We start from the raw sequence: 20174 nt of genomic DNA, 5'->3' as shown, positions 1-20174 counted from the left end.
ACAAGCAATAGTAACAAGTTTCGAAATCGTTCCCATGTAAAATGTGTTCATGTTATTTAAAAGCTGACTGTTCTGTATCTGAAAGTGAGCACCATGGGCTTTGTGTTTTTCGTGTTTGTCTGTTAGGTTTGCAATTCAATTTGTGGTGGATATTGAAGAGAATCTCATATCAAAATGAGGACACAACGTAGGTAAACAATAAATCCCAGAACAATTCCTCAGTAAAACGGATTGCAATCTTTGGAAGGCGGTGCAGCTAAAAAGTGGAAGATGGGAATGATGTTATTGATGATTGAGTGGAATGTATTGCATCCTTGGGCTTTTGTTGATCAATTTCCTTTTACATCTTGGAACACAAAAAAAGCTGAGGCACCAGGAGGAAACCAACAGTTATCTCACTTTAATGAGAGATATGACAACGCTACCGTGGGTTGTCCAGTTACCTCAGTCAATAGAGCATGAGATTCTTAATTTCATGGTCATGGGTTGGAGCTCCATGTTCACTGTGATTGTTTTAAACTTTGTTTCTGCTTTCTCGGGCGAATCCCAGCTCTCCATTCCTCCACCACTGTCATCCGCACTCAAACTGTGTCTTTCTCCAGCACGCTGTTGTGAATGTCACAATTCCTGATTTACAAGTGTCCTCCGAATCACTGGACATGTGAGAGACAAGTTTGTAGATGCAGCCTAATGTACAGTAAATGATAATACTTTGAAAGTGGGAAGTTCCAGTGCAGCTTTTGTACAAAACAAAAAACTTCTCTGTCACAGAATGAGAATGGTCACTTCCTGGGGGACAAATAGCATCGGATCCACGTCTAAAAGGATTCCAATGACAATGATCGGATTCATTATATTCAGGGAGAAAAACTCGGAAACTCATCCTGAACGTCATTTACATGCAGATGAGCTGAGGAATGATTGGATAAGGCTGGGTTTGTATTCCTTGGAACAGAGGAAGTTAAGGGGAGATGTAATGGAGGTGTATAAAATTATGAGGGACCTGTTTCTCATAAGACAGGCCAGAATGAGGTTTTCATTGCTGAAGCCACATTTAGCAATGTCAGTAGAAGAAAAACAATCAAGACAGAAAGAGAGCCATGATAGGGGTAGAGTGGGAGAAAGAATTCTGAAGTTGAACCAGAAGGTGAGAGTGAAGATTCATCATCACTAGTGGTTGAAGTGGCGACCAGGAAGAGTGGTGGAAGATGTGGTCCTCGTACATAGTTAGTAAAGATGTTTTGTAGTGGAAAGGTTAGGTTTGGACATATCGTTCATTTTTTACCTTCAGAGGTTCGCAAAAAAAGTAAGGAAATTGGAAAGAATCAAATGTGTCTGACAACTCAGATAGTTTTGTTATGAGTTGAGCACCAATAGTTACTCAAACACAAATCATGCCAGAAACTTGTGCAAGAAAATGTTTGAGTTCAGATCCAAGGCACAGTTCGAGAGACATGTCTGATGAAGTGGAAATTTCAAATGTAGCTCAAGGTCAAAATCAGCCTCTGTTGGAGAAACCTCTCCTCAGACTCAGTCCAAGATGGTTCAAGGTCTTTCCACAAGTTCTGGAAATTTGAGTCAGGATAGAAGGTGCCAGAGAAGGTGCCAAGAAATGTGTAAGGTCAGTCCTAGCAATTACAGGCCAGTTGGTTTAACATCAGTAGTGGGTAAGATTTTCGTAACAATAGTAAGGGAAAATATCAATTTACACGTAGAGAGGTTCGAGGTAATTAAAATAACCAGCATGGATTTGTAAAAGACAGATCATGCATGACTAATTTAATTGAATTTTTTTATGAAGTAAAGGAGAATTTTGATGAAGGGAGTGTGCTGAATGTTGTTTATATGGATTTTAATAAAATATTTGATAAGGTACCACATTAAAGGCTTGTTAATAAAATTGTGACTCGTGGAATAGGACGGTCAGTGTCCGGTTGGATAAAATATTGGCTTAAGGACTGAAAACAACAAGTCAAAGAAAATGGTTGTTTTTCAGACTGCAGGATGTTAGATAGTGATGTTCCCCAAGGGTCAGTGCTGATTTTTGTTCTTCATGTAAATTACGTGAATCCAGGAATAGATAGCACGATTTCAAAATTTGATGATGACACCAAACTTGGAGCTGCAGCAACCAGTGAGCATAATATGAACAGCCTATAACAGGCCAGAGATAGGACAGTAGAATGGGCAGAATGGTGGCAGATAGAATTTTATCCTCACAAGTGTGAAGTGATGCATTTTGACAGAAGAATTAAGAAGAGGCAATGTAGACGTAATAGCATAGTTCAAAAGAGCGTGCTGGAACAGAGTGACCTGGGAGTGCTGGTGCATCGATCTGTGAAGGTGGGAAGATATACTGAGAGAATAGTTAGTAAAGCATAAGGAATCTTAGGCTTAATAAAAAGAAGTACTCAGTACAATTATGGTGAACCTTTATAAAGCTCTGGTTAGCCACAACTCTGTCCTGCTCTTGTCACCACATTTCAGGAACGATATAGGTAGGGGAGGTCCTTAATGAATCCGTTGCTTCAGTATTCACTTGTGAGAGGGACCTTGTCGTTTGTGAGGACAGCGTGGAACAGGCTGATATGCTCGAACAGGTTGATGTTAAGAAGGAGGATGTGCTGGAAATTTTGAAAGACATGATGATAGATAAGTCCCCGGGGCCATAAGGGATATACCCAAGGTTATTACGGGAAGCGAGGAAAGAATTTGCTGTGCCATTGGCGATGATTCAGTTTAGTTCAGAGATACAGCACTGAAACAGGCCCTTCGGCCCATCGAGTCTGTGCCGACCATCAACCACTCATTTATACTAAGCTTACACGAATCCCATATTCCTACCACATCCCCACCTGTCCCTATATTTCCCTATCACCTACCTATACTAGGGGCAATTTATAATGGCCAATTAACCTATCAACCTGCAAATCTTTGGCATGTGGGAGGAAACCGGAGCACCCGGAGGAAACCCACGCAGACACAGGGAGAACTTTGATGATCTTTGCGTCCTCACTGTCCACTGGAGTGGTACCAGATGATTGGAGGGTGGCAAATGTTATTCCCTTGTTCAAGAAAGGGAATAGGGATAACCCTGGGAATTACAGACCAGTCAGTCTTACCTTGGTGGTGGGCAAATTATTGGAGAGGATTCTGAGAGACAGGATTTATGATTATTTGGAAAAGCATAGTTTGATTAGAGACAGTCAGCATGGCTTTGTGAGGGGCAGATCATGCCTCACAAGCCTTATTGAATTCTTTGAGGATGTGACAAAACACACTGATGAAGGAAGAGCAGTGGATGTGGTGTATATGGATTTTAGCACGGCGTTTGATAAGGGTCCCCATGGTAGGCTCATTCAGAAAGTAAGGAGGCATGGGATACAGGGAAATTTGGCTGTCTGGATACAGAATTGGCTGGCCCACAGAAGACAGAGTGTGGTAGTAGGTGGAAAGTATTCAGCCTGGAGCTCGGTGACCAGTGGTGTTCCACAGGGATCTGTTCTGAGACTTCTGCTCTTTGTGATTTTTATAAATGACTTGGATGAGGAAGTGGAAGGTTGGGTTAGTAATTTTGCCGATGACACAAAGGTTGCTGGAGTTGTGGATAGTGTGGAGGGCTGTTGTAGGTTGCAACGGGACATTGACAGGATGCAGAGCTGGGCTGAGAAGTGGCAGATGGAGTTCAACCTGGAAAAGTGTGAAGTGATTCATTTTGGAAGGTCGAATTTGAATGCAGAATACAGGCTTAAAGACAGGATTCTTGGCAGTGTGGAGGAACAGAGGGATCTTGGGGTCCATGTCCATAGATCCCTCAAAGGTGCCACCCAAGTTGATAGGTTTGTTAAGAAGGCAAATGATGTGTTGGCTTTCATTAACAGGGGGATTGAGTTTAAGAGCAGCGAGGTTGTGCTGCAACTCTATAAAGCCCTGGTTAGACCACACTTGGAATATTGTGTTCAGTTCTGGTCGCCTCATTATAAGAAGGATGTGGAAGCTTTAGAGAGTTTGCAGAGGAGATTTACCAGGATGCTGCCTGGACTGGAGGGCATGTCTTATGCAGAAAGGTTGTGGGAACTCGGGCTTTTCTCATTGGAGCGAAGAAGGATGAGAGGTGCCTTGATAGAGGTGTATAAGATGATGAGAGGCATAGATAGAGTGGATAGCCAGATACTTTTTCCCAGGGCAGAAAGGGCTATCACCAGGGAGCATAATTTTAAGGTGACAGGAGGAGGTTTAGAGGAGATGTCAGAGGTAGGTTCTTCACACGGAGAGTGGTGGGTGCGTGGAATGCACTGCCAGCGGTGGTAGTAGAAGCAGATACATTAGGGACATTTAAGCAACTCTTGGATAGGTACATGGATGATAGTAGAATGAAGGGTATGTAGGTAGTTTGATCTTAGAGTAGGTAAAAGGGTCGGCACAACATCGTGGACCGAAGGGCCTGTACTGTGCTATACTGTTCTATGTACTATGTTCTTTGATATGAGGGTCCTTGAGAGGGTTCAGAGGAGATTTAGCAGAAGGGTTCCAGGGATGGAGCATTTTAGTTACAAGGTTAGGTTCGCATCCGCAGTATTTTGCTTTTATTTTAGGTTGGCAGAGCTGGGGTTGTTCTCCTTTGAACAAAAGAGATTGAGGGGAGATTTAATAGAAGTCTACCAGATTATGACAGGCTTGGATAAGTTAGACAAGGAAACATTGTTCCCATTAACAGACTGCACAAGGAGTAGCGACCACAAATTGCCAGTTCTGTGGAAAGAAAGGATGTGGGGGAGTAAGAGGAAGCTCTGTTTTTATATTTCAAGTGATAATGACCTGGAACTCGCTGCCCACAAGAGTGGTGGAAGCAGAAATGATCAATGCCTTCAGGAGGAATTCTGAGAAAAGCAGACTTGCAGGGCTACGGGCATCGAGCCTGACTGCGTTGCTCTGTGCAGAGATGGCATGGACCAAGTTGTCTCCTTCTCTGCTGGAAATAACTATGAAGTTTTGCAGTGCTCTCACCACACGTGGCTCCTGTTCCTTTGATGTCACCTCACAGTTCTATTGTTCCCCTTCTTCTGGCCAGTTCAGACGAACGAAACACTGCTCCCTGCACTGCACAGCTGTTTCTCATTGCTCCCCGTGTCTAAAATTCTGTGCTCCAGGTGAGGATCGAACTCACAACCTCGGCATAGTTCATTAATTGCACTGCTGTATAAGTACCACGCGCTTACCAATTGCGCCACAGGAGCCACGTTGTTCTTTCTATAGTATGGCGAATTACAGGCAAGTTCGCCGAACATCAGTCGTCTGGAAAATGTCCGAATCTATCAGAAAGGAAGTATTAACAAGCACTGGGAAAATCATTGTCTGATCAAACGAATTCAACATGTTTTTACCGAATGGAAATCTTGATTGACAGATTTATTCCAGAATTCTGAGGATGTAACTGAAAGGGCAGGAATGTGGTATAATTGGATTTCCAAAAGGCATTCGGTAAGATTAATACATTAGATAAAGGCTCATGGAATTGAAGTAATATATTAACATGCAAGGAGGACTTAGAGGTTAACAGACAGAAAGCAACGAGTAGGGATAAATGGAGCATTTTCAAGATATCAGACTGCAACTCGTGGAGTGCCGCAAGGATCAGTGCTGGGGCCAAAGCTTTGTCCAACTCCGAGAGTGTGGTGGAAGTGGATTCGGTCCTGGGTTGAAGAGAAGATTGGTCCTTATCATCATTGATGCCAGCCTCAAGAGAATTCCATTAAATCCACGTGCTATCAAGAGACGGGTGAAAGCACTGAATATAGAAAACACGATGGGCCCTGACACAATTCCAACTGTCATACTGAAGATCTGTGCTCTCGAACCAGCTGTGGCCTGAGAGAAACTGTTTCAGTACAATTGCAAAACGCACATCTTCCTGACAATGCGAAATTTGCCCAGCTATGTCCTGTCTACAAAAATCGGGAAGAGTCCAATCCGCCCATTAACTGCCCCATCAGTCTACTCACAATCATCAGCAAAGTTGTGGAAGGTATCGTTGACAGTGCTATCAATAAACATTTACTCAGGAACACATCGCTGACCGATGCTCAGTTTGGGTTCCACCAGGGGCACTCAATTCCAGACTTCATTACAACCTTGGCCAAACATGGAAAATAGAGCTGTATTCAAGAGGTGACAGTGACTGAAATTGACATAAAAATAACATTAGACCGAGTATGGGATCAAGGAGCCCGAGCTAAACTGGAGGCAATGGGAAAGAGGGGGAAATGCTCCACGAGATGATGTCTTACCTAACACAAAGGTACGTCCCAGGGTGACTGTTTGCTCGAGTGGTTGGGGGGGATTGAACTAAAATGGCAGGGGGATTGGAATCTTTGCAAGGAGTCAGAGGAAGGCGGATCAAGGACAAGAACAAAAGACATTAAGGGGAATAAGAAAAGTAACAGGCAGAGAAATCAAGGGCCTGAATCAAACAGGGCCACAGTGAAAAATAGTGGGAAGGAGACAAGCAACGTAAAAAAGACAAGCCTTAAGGCTTTGTGACTTAACGTGTGGAGTATTAACGATCTACTTCTTTGGCCTCCTTGTCTTGGGAGACAATGGGTAAGTGCCTGGAGGTGGTCAGTGGTTGGTGGAACAGCAACTGGAGTGGCGAAAAAGGTCAATTCGAGAGTGACAGACTCTTCCACAGGTACTGCAGATAAAATTGGTTGTCGGGGCTGTTACGTAGTTGGCTCTCCCCTTGCACTTCTGACTTTTTTCCTGCCAACTGCTAAGTCTCTTTGACTCACCACACGTTAGCCCCACCTTTATGGCTGCCACCAGCTCTGGAGATCACTGACAACTGACTCGCACGACTTGTGATCCATGTCACAGGACTTCATGTCGCGTTTGCAGACGTGTTTAAAGCGGAGACATGGACGGTTGGTGGGTCTGATACCAGTGACGAGCTCACTGTACAATGTGTCCTTGTGGATCCTGCCATCTTCCATGCAGCTCACATGGCCAAGCCATCTCAAGTGCCACTGACTCAGTAGGGTGTATAAGTTGGGGATGTTGGCCGCCTCGAGGACTTCTGTGTTCGAGATACGATCCAGCCACTTGATGCCACGGATTCTCCGGAGGCAGTAATGATGGAATGAATTGAAACTTCGCTCTTGGCTGACATACGTTGTCCAGGCCTCGTTGCTGCAGAGCAAGGTACTGAGGATACAGGCTTGATACACTCGGAACTTTGTGTTCCGTGTCAGTGCGCCATTTTCCCACACTCTCTTGGACTGTCTGGACATCGCAGTGGAAGCCTTTCCCATGCGCTTGTTGATTTGTGGATCGAGAGACAGGTTACTGGTGATAGTTGAGCCCAGGCAGCTGAACTCTTGAACCACTTCCAGAGCGTGGTCGCCATTATTGATGGATGGAGCATTTCTGACGTCCTGTCCCAAGATGTTCGTTTTCTTGAGGCTGATGGTTAGGCCAAGTTCGTTGCAGGCAGCCGAAAACCTGTCAATGATACTCTGCAGACACTCTCCAGTGTGAGATGTTAATGCAGCATCGTCAGCAAAGAGGAGTTCCCTGATGAGGACTTTCCGTACTTTGGTCTTCGCTCTTAGACGGGAAAGGTTGAACAACCTGCCCCCTGATCTTGTGTGGAGGAAAATTCCTTCTTCTGAAGACTTGAACGCATGTGAGAGCAGCAGAGAGAAGAAGATCCCAAACAGTGTGGGTGCGAGAACACAGCCCTGTTTCACGCCACTCAGGATAGGAAAGGGGTCTGATGAGGCACTGCTATGCTGAATTGTGCCTTTCATATTGTCATGGAATGAGGTGATGATACTTAGTAGCTTTGGTGAACATCCGATCTTTTCTCGTAGTCTGAAGAGACCACGTCTGCTGACGAGGTCAAAGGCTTTGGTGAGATCAATGAAAGCAACGCAGAGGGGCATCTGTTCACAGCCTTTCTCCTGCAGCTGACGATGGGAGAACAGCATATCAATGGTCAATCACTCTGCTCGAAAGCCACACTGTGCCTCAGGGTGGACACGCTCGGCCAGCTTCTGGAGCCTGTTTGAAGGGACTCGAGTGAAGACTTTTCCCACTGTGCTGAGCAGGGATATTCGATGGTAGTTGTTGCAGTCACTGCATTCACCTTTGTTCTTACAGAGGGTGATGATATTGGCATTGTGCATATCCTGTGGTACTGCTCCCTCGTCCCAGCACAGGCAAAGCATTTCGTCGAGTGCTGAGAGTATAGCAGGCTTAGCACTCTTGATTATTTCAGGGGCAATGCCATCCTTCCCAGGGGCTTTTTCACTGGCTAGAGAATCAATGGCATCAGTTCCGATTTTGTTGGATATACGTCCAGCTCATCCATGACTGGCAGAGACTGGGCTGCATTCAGGGCGGTCTGAGTGACAACATTTTCCCTGGATTGTAGTTCTAGGTAGCGCTCCACCCAGAGGTCCATTTGCTTGCGTTGGTCAGTGATTGTGTCCCGATTTAGATTTGAGGGGGCGATCTTCTTGATGGTTGGCCCAGAAGCTCTCTTAATGCCATCATACATATCTCTGATGTTTCCGGTGTCAGAGGCAAGCTGAATATGGCTGCATAGGTGTTGCCAGTAGTCATTTTCTCAGCGCCTAGCTGTTCTTTGTGCAGCGTTTCTGGCTGCATTAAGTGCTACGGATGTCAGCTCGATGGGGGCTGTGGATAAGAAATTCTGCTCGTGTTGATGTGCGAGTAGCTCTTCTGCTTGGAGTGATGCAGCTTCTTTGGTTTCAGTCTAACCTTGATGCACACCAGGGAATGGTCGGTATTAGCAATAAAGTGGATGAATTCATTGCACAAATGAATGTAAATGGGTGCGTTATAGTTGGGATTACGGAGACATCGCTGCAGGCTGACCAGAGATGGGAAACGAACATCCAGGGTTATTTGAAATAAAAACAAAAAGTGCTGGAAATACTCAGCAGGTCTGGCAGCATCTGTGGAGAGAGAAGCAGAGTTAACGTTTCAGGTCAGTGACCCTTCTTCAGAACTGGCAAATATTAGAAATGTAAAAGGTTATAAGCAAGTAAAGTGTGGGTGGGGCAAGAGATAACAAGGAGAAGGTGTAGATAGGACAAGGTCACAGAATAGCTGTGAAGGTCATGGAGCAAAGATATGTTAATGGTGTGCTAAAAGACAAAGCATTCGTACAGAAAGGGTGTTAACGGACTGGAAATTGAACAGCCACAAGGGCCAAAATGAAAAAAACAGTGGGTAAGCAAACTGAACAAACTAATGTATGGCAGATGAAGTATAATGTGAATAAATGTGAGGTTATCCACTTTGGTGGCAAAAGCAGGAAGGCAGATTATTATCTGAATGCCTATAAACTGAGAGAGGAGAATATCCAATGAGACCTGGGTGTTCTCGTACACCAGTCACTAAACGTAAGCATGCAGGTGCGACAGGTGTTCAAATAAATGCAAATGTTATGTTGGCCTTCGTTGCGATAGGATTCGAGTACAGGAGCATGAATGTCTTGCTGCAATTATACAGGGCCTTGGTGAGGCCACACCTGGAATACTGTGTAGTTTTGGTCTCCTTATCTGAGGTAGGATGTTCTTGCTGTCGAGGGAGCGCAACAAGCCAAAAGACTTGCAGGTTGGTAGGTAAATTGGCCATTATAAATTGTCACTAGTATAGGTAGGTGGTAGGGAAATATAGGGACAGATGGGGGTGTTTGGTAGGAATATGGGATTAGTGTAGGATTAATATAAATGGGTAGTTGATGTTCGGCACAGACTCGGTGGGCTGAAGGGCCTGTTTCAGTGCTGTATCTCTAATCTAAACCACATTCCAAAGTGGCAATCTGTGTGTGGAGCCGGAGGTTATAGGTGAGGTTTCAAAAGATTACTTTTCACCTGTGTTCACTATGGAGAAGGATGATGTGGGTGTAGAGATCAGGGAGGGAGATTGTGATATACTTGAACATATTAACATTGAAAGGGAGGAATTATTAGCTGTTTTAGCGGGCTTAAAATTTGATAAATCCCCAGGCCAAGATGAGATGTATCCCAGGCTATGATGTGAGGCAAGGGTGGTGATAGCAGGGGCTCTGACACAAATTTCCAGATCCTCTCTGGCCACAGGAGACAGACCAGAGGATTGGAGGACAGCGAATGTGGTACCTTTATTCAAGAAGGGTCCCAGGGATAAAGCAGGTAATGACAGACTGGTGAGTCTAACATTAGTGGTTGGGCAACTATTGGAAGAAATTCTGAGGGACAGGATTAATCTCCACTTGGAGAGGCAGGGATTAACCAGAGATAGTCAACATGTCTTTGTAAGGGGGAGGGGTGGGGGGGTGGGGGTGGGTGATCGTGTCTAACTAACCTGATTGAATTCTTTGAGGTGGTGACTAGATGTGTAGATGTGGGTAAACCAGTTGATGTAGTCAAATGGACTTTAGTAAGACTTTTGATAAGGTCCCGCATGGGAGATTGGTTAAGAAGGTAAAGGCCCATGGGATGCAGGGAAATTTGGCAAAGTGGATCCACAATTGGCTTAGTGGCAGGAGGCAGAGGGTGGTCGTCGAGGGTTGTTTTTGTGAGTGGAAGCCTGTGACCAGTGGTGTAGCACAGGGATCAGTGCTGGGACCCTTGCTGTTTGCAGTGTACATTAATGATTTAGACATGAACACAGGAGGTGTGATCACTAAGTTCGCAGAAGACACGAAAATTGGTGGCGTCATAAATAGTGAGGAGGAATGCCTTAGATTACAGGACGGTATAGAGGGGCTGGTAAGATGGGCAGAGCAGTGGCAAATGGAATTTGATCCTGATAAGTGTGAGGTGATGCATTTTGGGAGGACTAACAAGGCAAGGGAATATACAATGGATGGTAGGACCCCAGGAAATACAGACGGTCAGAGGGACCTTGGTGTACTTGTCTACAGATCACTCAAAGCAGCATCACTGGTAGATCAGGTGGTTAGGCAGGCATATGAGATAATTGCCTTTATCAGCCGAGGCATAGAATATAAGAGCAGGGAGGTTATGATGGAGCTGTATCAAACGCTAGTTAGGCCACAGCTGGAGTACTGTGCACAGTACTCTGGGCAGCACACTATAGAAAGGATGTGATTGCCCTGGAGAGGGTGCAGAGGAGATTCACGACTATGTTGCTTGACCTGGAGCATTTCCGCTATGAAGAGAGACTGAAATGGCTCTGGTTATTTTCCTTGGAGTAGAGAAGACTGAAGGGGGACATGATTGAGGTATACAAAATTATGAGGGGCATTGATAGGTTAGATAGGAAGAAACGTTTACCTTAGCGGAGGGGTCAATAACCAGGGGGCATAGATTTAAGCTGGGGGGCAGGAGGTTTAGAGTGGATTTGAGGGAGAAAGTTCACTCAGAGGGCGGTTGGAATTTGGACAACACCACCTGAAGGATTGGTAGAGGCAGGAACCCTCACAACATTTACCAAGTACTTCGATGAGCACTTGAAACGGCAGAGAATACAAGGCTACGGACCAAGTGCTGAAAAATGGGATTAGAATAATTAGGTGTTTCATTCCCAGCACAGACACAATTGGCCAAAGGGCGTGTTTTTCTGCTGGATAACTCTATGACCGGCAGAGTTGCGAACCATTTGCTGTTTCTTTTAATGCCAGTCACGTTTGTGAGAGTTGTCATAACAGTAACAGAACTGATTACTTTCTGACCAGGAATCAAACCCAGAACGCGAGAGTGAATGCATTAAGCCCACGCCACTCGAACACCAGTGAAGCTCGCCCACGCCTTTTAATATTAGCTGCTTTTCCCATTTCTTCCCCTTCAACAGGCTGATTTGTTTGTTTATTTCTCACCCATTTTTTGCCTTTTGTTCAGTTTACGACAAATCCTCGATCTCTGATTGATACTGAGACATTTGAACATTTCCAACCAGCAAAGTGAGCAGCCAACTCAAGAAAGGTAAACACTGCTGCCACTGTGCGTCGGTGGTAGAGGGAGTGAATGTTTGTAGATGGGGTGCCAATCAAGTGGGCTGCTTTGTCCTGGATGGTGTCGAGCTTCTTGAGTGTTATTGGAGCTGCACCCATCCAGGCAAGTGGAGAGTATTCCATCCCACTCCTGACTTGTGCCTTGTAGATGGTGGACAGGCTTTGGGGAGTCAGGAGGTGCGTCACTCGCCTCAGGATTCCTAGCCTCTGACCTGCTCTTGCAGCCACGATATTTATATGGCTACTCCAGTTCAGTTTCTGGTCAATGGTAACCCCTAGGATGTTGAGAGTTGGGGATTCTGCGATGGTTATGCTGTTGAATGTCAAGGGGAGATGGATAGATTGTTTCTTTTGGAGATGGCCATTGCCTGGCACTTGTATGGCGGGAATGTTACTTGCCACTTATCAGCGCAAGCCTGGATATTGTCCAGGTCTTGCTGCATTTCTGCACAGACTGCTTCAGTATCTGAGGAGTCACGAATGGTGCTGAACATTGTGCAATCATCCGTGAACATCCCCACTTCTGACCTTATGATTGAAGGAAGGCCATTGATGAAGCAGCTGAAGATGGTTGGGCCCAGGACACTATCCTGAGGAACTCCTGCGGTGATGTCCTGGAGCTCAGATGATTGACCTCCAACAACCACAACCATCTTCCTTTGCGCTAGATATGATTCCAGCCAGCGGAGGATGTTCCCCCTGATTCCCATTGACCTCTGTTTTGCTATGGCTCCTTGATGCCATACTCAGCCAAATGCTGCCTTGATGTCAAGGGCAGTCACTCTCACCTCACCTCTTGAGTTCAGCTCTTTTGTCCATGTTTGAACCAAGGCTGTAATGAGGTCAGGAGCTGATTGGCCCTGGCAGAACCCAAACTGAGCATCACTGAGCAATGGTTTACCCCATATCCTTGGACTATGACCCCTGGTTCTGGACCACGCCACCATCGGGAACATCCTTCCTGCATCTACTCTATCAAGGCCTATTAGAAATTTATAGGTTTCTATGAGATGCAGCGCCTAACCCCCACCCCATCAACGCCCCCCCCCCCGCCCCTTCACTCTTCTGAACTGCAGCGAATATAATCCTAACCAATTCAATCTCTCACATGTCAGTCTCGCCATCCCAAAATTCAGTCTGGTGCACCTTTGTTGCGCTCCCTCTGTAGCAAGAACATCCTACTTCAGATAAGGAGACCAAAACTACACAGCATTCCAGGTGTGGCCTCACCAAGGCCCTGTATAATTGCAGCAAGACATTCCTGTTCCTTTACTCGAATCCTATCGCAATGAAGGCCAACATAACATTTGCCTTTATTTAAACACCTGTCGCACCTGCATGCTTACGTTTAGTGACTGGTGTACGAGAACACCCAGGTCTCGTTGCATATTCTCCTCTCTCAGTTTATAGGCATTCAGATAATAATCTGCCTTCCTGTTTTTGCTACCAAAGTGGATAACCTCACATTATTCACATTATACTTCATCTGCCATACATTAGTTTGTTCAGTTTGCTTACCCACTGTTTTTTTCATTTTGGCCCTTGTGGCTGTTCAATTTCCAGTCCGTTAACACCCTTTCTGTACGAATGCTTTGTCTTTTAGCACAGCATTAACATATCTTTGCTCCATGACCTTCACATCTATTCTGTGACCTTGTCCTATCTACACCTTCTCCTTGTTATCTCTTGCCCCACCCAAACTTTACTTGCTTATAACATTTTACATTTCTAATATTTCCCAGTTCTGAAGAAGGGTCACTGACCTGAAACGTTAACTCTGCTTCTCTCTCCACAGATGCTGCCAGACCTGCTGAGTGTTTCCAGCATTTTTTGTTTTTATTTCAAATAGAGCACAGGTCTTCAGTCTGACAGTTGGAATTATGTCAGGGCCCATCGTGTTTTCTATATTCAGTGCTTTCACCCGTCTCTTGATAGCACGTGGATTTAATGGAATTCTCTCGAGGCTGGCATCAATGATGATAAGGACCAATCTTCTCTTCAACCCAGGACCGAATCCGCTTCCACCACACACTCGGTATTGGACAAAGCTTTGGCCCCAGCACTGATCCTTGAGGCACTCCACGAGTTGCAGTCTGATATCTTGAAAATGCTCCATTTATCCCTACTCGTTGCTTTCTGTCTGTTAACCTCTAAATCCTCCTTGCATGTTAATATATTACTTCAATTCCATGAGCCTTTATCTAGTGTATTAATCTTCGATGGCATCTTACCGAATGCCTTTTGGAAATCCAATTATACTACATTCCTGCCCTTTCAGTTACATCCTCAGAATTCTGGAATAAGTCTGTCAATCAAGATTTCCATTCGGTAAAAACATGTTGACTTGGTTTGATCAGAGAATGATTTTCCCAGTGCTTGTTAATACTTCCTTGATGATAGATTCGGACATTTTCCAGACGACTGATGTTCGGCTAACTTGCCTGTAATTCCCCATACTACATGCAAAACAGTGTGGCTCCTGTGGCGCAATCGGTTAGCACGTGGTACTTATACAGCAGTGCAATTAATGAGCTATGCCGAGGTTGTGAGTTCGAGCCTCACTTGGAGCACAGAATTTTAGACACGGGGAGCAATGAGAAACAGCGACACAGTGCAGAGAGCAGTGGTTCGTTAGTCTGAACTGACCAGAAAAAGGGGAACAATATAACTGTGAGGTGACATCAAAGGAACAGGAGCCACATGTGGTGAGAGCACTGCAAAACTTCATAGTTATTTCCAGCAGAGAAGGAGACAACTCGGTCCATGCCATCTCTGCACAGAGCAACGCAGTCAGGCTCGATGCCCGTAGCCCTGCAAGTCTGCTTTTCTCAGAATTCCTCCTGAAGGCATTGATCATTTCTGCTTCCACCACTCTTGTGGGCAGCGAGTTCCAGGTCATTATCACTTGAAATATAAAAACAGTGCTTCCTCATACTCCCCAACATCCTTTTTTTTCCACAGAACTGGCAATTTGTGGTCGCTACTCCTTGTGCAGTCTGTTAATGGGAACAATGTTTCCTTGTCCAACTTATCCAAGCCTGTCATAATCTGGTAGACTTCTATTAAATCTCCCCTCAATCTCTTTTGTTCAAAGGAGAACAACCCCAGCTCTGCCAACCTAAAATAAAAGCAAAATACTGCGGATGCGAACCTAACCTTGTAACTAAAATGCTCCATCCCTGGAACCCTTCTGCTAAATCTCCTCTGAACCCGCTCAAGGACCCTCATATCATAGAACATAGTACATAGAACAGTACAGCTCAGTGCAGGCCCTTCGGCCCACGATGTTGTGCCGACACTTTTACCTGCTCTAAGATCAAACTAACTACATACCCTTCATTCTACTATCATCCATGTACCTATCCAAGAGTTGCTTAAATGTCCCTAATGTATCTGCTTCTACTACCACCGCTGGCAGTGCATTCCACACACCCACCACTCTCCGTGTAAAGAACCTACCTCTGACATCTCCTCTCAACCTTCCTCCTGTCACCTTAAAATTATGCCCCCTGGTGATAGCCCTTTCTGCCCTGGAAAAAAGTCTCTGGCTATCCACTCTATCTATGCCTCTCATCATCTTATACACCTCTATCAAGTCACCTCTCATCATTCTTCGCTCCAATGAGAAAAGCCCGAGCTCCCTCAACCTTTCTGCATGAGACATGCCCTCCAGTCCAGGCAGCATCCTGGTAAATCTCCTCTGCAAACTCTCTAAAGCTTCCACATCCTTCTTATAATGAGGTGACCAGAACTGAACACAATATTCCAAGTGTGGTCTAACCAGGGCTTTATAGAGTTGCAGCACAACCTCGCTGCTCTTAAACTCAATCCCCCTGTTAATGAAAGCCAACACATCATAAGCCTTCTTAACAAACCTATCAACTTGGGTGGCACCTTTGAGGGATCTATGGACATGGACCCCAAGATCCCTCTGTTCCTCCACACTGCCAAGAATCCTGTCTTTAAGCCTGTATTCTGCATTCAAATTCGACCTTCCAAAATGAATCACTTCACACTTTTCCAGGTTGAACTCCATCTGCCACTTCTCAGCCCAGCTCTGCATCCTGTCAATGTCCCGTTGCAACCTACAACAGCCCGCCACACTATCCACAACTCCAGCAACCTTTGTGTCATCGGCAAAATTACTAAACCAACCTTCCACTTCCTCATCCAAGTCATTTATAAAAATCACAAAGAGCAGAAGTCTCAGAACAGATCCCTGCGGAACACCACTGGTCACTGAGCTCCAGGCTGAATACTTTCCACCCACTACCACACTCTGTCTTCTATGGGCCAGCCAATTCTGTATCCAGACAGCCAAATTTCCCTGTATCCCATGCCTCCTTACTTTCTGAATGAGCCTACCATGGGGAACCTTATCAAACGCCGTGCTAAAATCCATATACACCACATCCACTGCTCTTCCTTCATCAATATGTTTTGTCACATCCTCAAAGAATTCAATAAGGCTTGTGAGGCATGACCTGCCCCTCACAAAGCCATGCTGACTGTCTCTAATCAAACTATGCTTTTACAAATAATCATAAATCCTGTCTCTCAGAATCCTCTCCAATAATTTGCCCACCACCAAGGTAAGACTGACTGGTCTGTAATTCCCAGGGTTATCCCTATTCCCTTTCTTGAACAAGGGAATAACATTTGCCACCCTCCAATCATCTGGTACCACTCCAGTGGACAGTGAGGACGCAAAGATCATCAAAGTTCTCCCTGTGTCTGCGTGGGTTTCCTCCGGGTGCTCCGGTTTCCTCCCACATGCCAAAGATTTGCAGGTTGATCGGTTAATTGGCCATTATAAATTGCCCCTAGTATAGGTAGGAGATAGGGAAATATAGGGACAGGTGGGGATGTGGTAGGAATATGGGATTAGTGTAGGAATGGTATAAATGAGTGGTTGATGGTCGGCACAGACTCGATGGGCCGAAGGGCCTGTTTCAATGCTGTATCTCTGAACTAAACTGAATCATCGCCAATGGCACGGCAAATTCTTCCCTCGCTTCCCGTAATAACCTTGGGTATATCCCTTATGGCCCCGGGGACTTATCTATCATCATGTCTTTCAAAATTTCCAGCACATCCTCCTTCTTAACATCAACCTGTTCGAGCATATCAGCCTGTTCCACGCTGTCCTCACAAACGACATGGTCCCTCTCACAGGTGAATACTGAAGCAAAGGATTCATTAAGGACCTCCCCTACCGATATCGTTCCTGAAATGTGATGACAAGAGCGGGACAGAGTTGTGGCTAACCAGAGCTTTATAAAGGTTCACCATAATTGTACTGAGTACTTCTTTTTATTAAGCCTAAGATTCCTTATGCTTTACTAACTATTCTCTCAGTATATCTTGCCACCTTCAAAGATCTATGCACCAGCACTCCCAGGTCACTTTGTTCCAGCACGCTCTTTCGAACTATGCTATTACGTCTACATTGCCTCTTCTTAATTCTTCTGTCAAAATGCATCACTTCACACTTGTGAGGATAAAATTCTATCTGCCACCATTCTGTCCATTCTACTGTCCTATCTATGGCCTGTTGTAGGCTGTTCATATTATGCTCACTGGTTGCTGCAGCTCCAAGTTTGGTGTCATCATCAAATTTTGAAATTGTGCTATCTATTCCTGGATTCACGTCATTTACATGAAGAACAAAAATCAGCACTGACCCTTGGGGAACATCACTATCTAACATCCTGCAGTCTGAAAAACAACCATTTTCTTTGACTGGTTGTTTTCAGTCCTTAAGCCAATATTTTATCCAACTGGACACTGACCGTCCTATTCCATGAGTCACAATTTTATTAACAAGCCTTTAATGTGGTACCTTATCAAATATTTTATTAAAATCCATATAAACAACATTCAGCACACTCCCTTCATCAAAATTCTCCTTTACTTCATAAAAAAATTCAATTAAATTAGTCATGCATGATCTGTATTTTACAAATCCATGCTGGTTATTTTAGTTACCTCGAACCTCTCGACGTATAAATTGATATTTTCCCTGACTATTGTTACGAAAATCTTACCCACTACTGATGTTAAACCAACTGGCCTGTAATTGCTAGGACTGACCTTACACATTTCTTGGCACCTTCTCTGGCACCTTCTATCCTGACTCAAACATCCAGAACTTGTGGAAAGACCTTGACCCATCTTGGACTGAGTCTGAGGAGAGGTTTCTTCAACAGAGGCTGATTTTGACCTTGAGCTACATTTGAAATTTCCATTTCATCAGACATGTCTCTCTAACTGTGCCTTGGATCTGACCTCAAACATTTTCTTGCACAAGTTTCTGGCATGATTTGTGTTTGAGTAACTATTGGTGCTCAACTCGTAACAAAACTATCTGATTTATCAGACACATTTGATTCTTTCCAACTTCCTTCTTTTTTTTGCGAACCTCTGAAGGTAAAAAATGAACGATATGTCCAAACCTAACTTTTCCACTACAAAACATCTTGACTAAATATGTACGAGGACCACATCTTCCACCACTCTTCCTGGTCGCCACTTCAACCACTTGTGATGATGAATCTTCACTCTCACCTTCTGGTTCAACTTCAGAATTCTTTCTCCCACTCTACCCCTATCATGACTCTCTTTCTGTCTTGATTGTTTTTCTTCTACTGACAGTGCTAAATGTGGCTTCAGCAATGAAAACCTCATTCTGGCCTGTCTGATGAGAAACAGGTCCCTCATAATTTTATACACCTCCATTACATCTCCCCTTAACTTCCTCTGTTCCAAGGAATACAAACCCAGCCTTATCCAATCATTCCTCAGCTCAGCTGCATGAAAATGACGTTCAGGATGAGTTTCCGAGTTTTTCTCCCTGAATCTAATGAATCCGATCATTGTCATTGGAATCCTTTTCGACGTTGATCCGATGCTATTTGTCCCCCAGGAAGTGACCATTCTCATTCTGTGACAGAGACGTTTTTTGTTTTGTACAAAAGCTGCACTGGAACTTGCCACTTTCAAAGTATTATCATTTACTGTACATTAGGCTGCATCTACAGACTTGTCTCTCACATGTCCAGTGATTCGGAGGACACTTGTAAATCAGGAATTGTGACATTCACAACAGCGTGCTGGAGAAAGATACAGTTTGAGTGCGGGTGACAGTGGTGGAGGAATGGAGAGCTGGGATTCGCCCGTGAAAGCAGCAACAAAGTTTAAAACAATCACAGTGAACATGGAGCTCCAACCCATGACCATGAAATTAAGAATCTCATGCTCTATTGACTGAGGTATCTGGGCAACCAACGGTAGCGTTGCCATATCTCTCATAAAGTGAGATAACTGTTGGTTTCCTCCTGGTGCCTCAGCTTTTTTTGTGTTCCAAGATGTAAAAGGAAATTGATCAACAAAAGCCCAAGGATGCAATACATTCCACTCAATCATCAATAACATCATTCCCATCTTCCACTTTTTAGCTGCACCGCCTTCCAAAGATTGCAATCCATTTTACTGAGGAATTGTTCTGGGATTTATTGTTTACCTACGTTGTGTCCTCATTTTGATATGAGATTCTCTTCAATATCCACCACAAATTGAATTGCAAACCTAACAGACAAACACGAAAAACACAAATCCCATGGTGCTCACTTTCAGATACAGAACAGTCAGCTTTTAAATAACATGAACACATTTTACATGGGAACGATTTCGAAACTTGTTACTATTGCTTGTGACTCATTCATTGTGCTCAGAGTATGAGGATGTTTGGCCCGGGCTGTAGTGTCCCGTGTCCCACGCATGTACAGTAACCATCTGATTGAATTGTTGTTTTCTGTTGACAGTGGGTGATTGGAGAGTGTGGGTTTAGAATATTGCTGCTTGTCCCGGTCTCACTGACTGTGGCATTGGGAATGGGTGAATAATTGATGTAACTGTTTTCATGTGCGACATAAAGCTTTGACCGGCTGTTATTAACCGAGGTAGCATGGAATGATCATTTAATAATGGCTCACAAATTTGAACAGAAATCAGCTGTAATGTTCAACGTTGAGGGTGACTTTCTGCACTGACAGCGGGAGAAAGGAAATTGAGTGAAAGACGCTGTGGACAGCTTGAGTGTACAGAACTGTACAGAGGAAAAGCAAATGTAACAATCTGTGACATATTGCAATTTGATAACATGAATTGACGAATGTCTATCACTCAA

At 44.5% G+C, this 20174-nt stretch overlaps 1 long non-coding RNA gene and 2 other non-coding genes across 3 annotated transcripts in view; 2 read left to right on the top strand and 1 right to left on the bottom strand.

Moving 5' to 3' along the window:
- The window catches only part of LOC137362243 (uncharacterized), a 199592-nt gene that overhangs the window by 146528 nt on the left and 32890 nt on the right, over window positions 1-20174 (top strand). The gene's annotated exons all lie outside the window — the stretch shown is intronic.
- On the bottom strand, window positions 5143-5237 carry trnai-uau (transfer RNA isoleucine (anticodon UAU)). Its single transcript has 2 exons — window positions 5200-5237; window positions 5143-5178 (listed from the first exon to the last, which is right to left on the bottom strand). It is a non-coding gene; the product is annotated as a tRNA-Ile (tRNA).
- Window positions 14462-14556, top strand: trnai-uau (transfer RNA isoleucine (anticodon UAU)). The gene is made up of 2 exons: window positions 14462-14499; window positions 14521-14556. It is a non-coding gene; the product is annotated as a tRNA-Ile (tRNA).

Source organism: Heterodontus francisci, unplaced genomic scaffold, assembly GCF_036365525.1.
Source record: "Heterodontus francisci isolate sHetFra1 unplaced genomic scaffold, sHetFra1.hap1 HAP1_SCAFFOLD_526, whole genome shotgun sequence".
NCBI lineage: Eukaryota > Metazoa > Chordata > Chondrichthyes > Heterodontiformes > Heterodontidae > Heterodontus > Heterodontus francisci.
The sequence above is the reverse complement of the archived record's forward strand: the minus strand, read 5'-3'. Positions and strand labels throughout refer to the sequence as shown.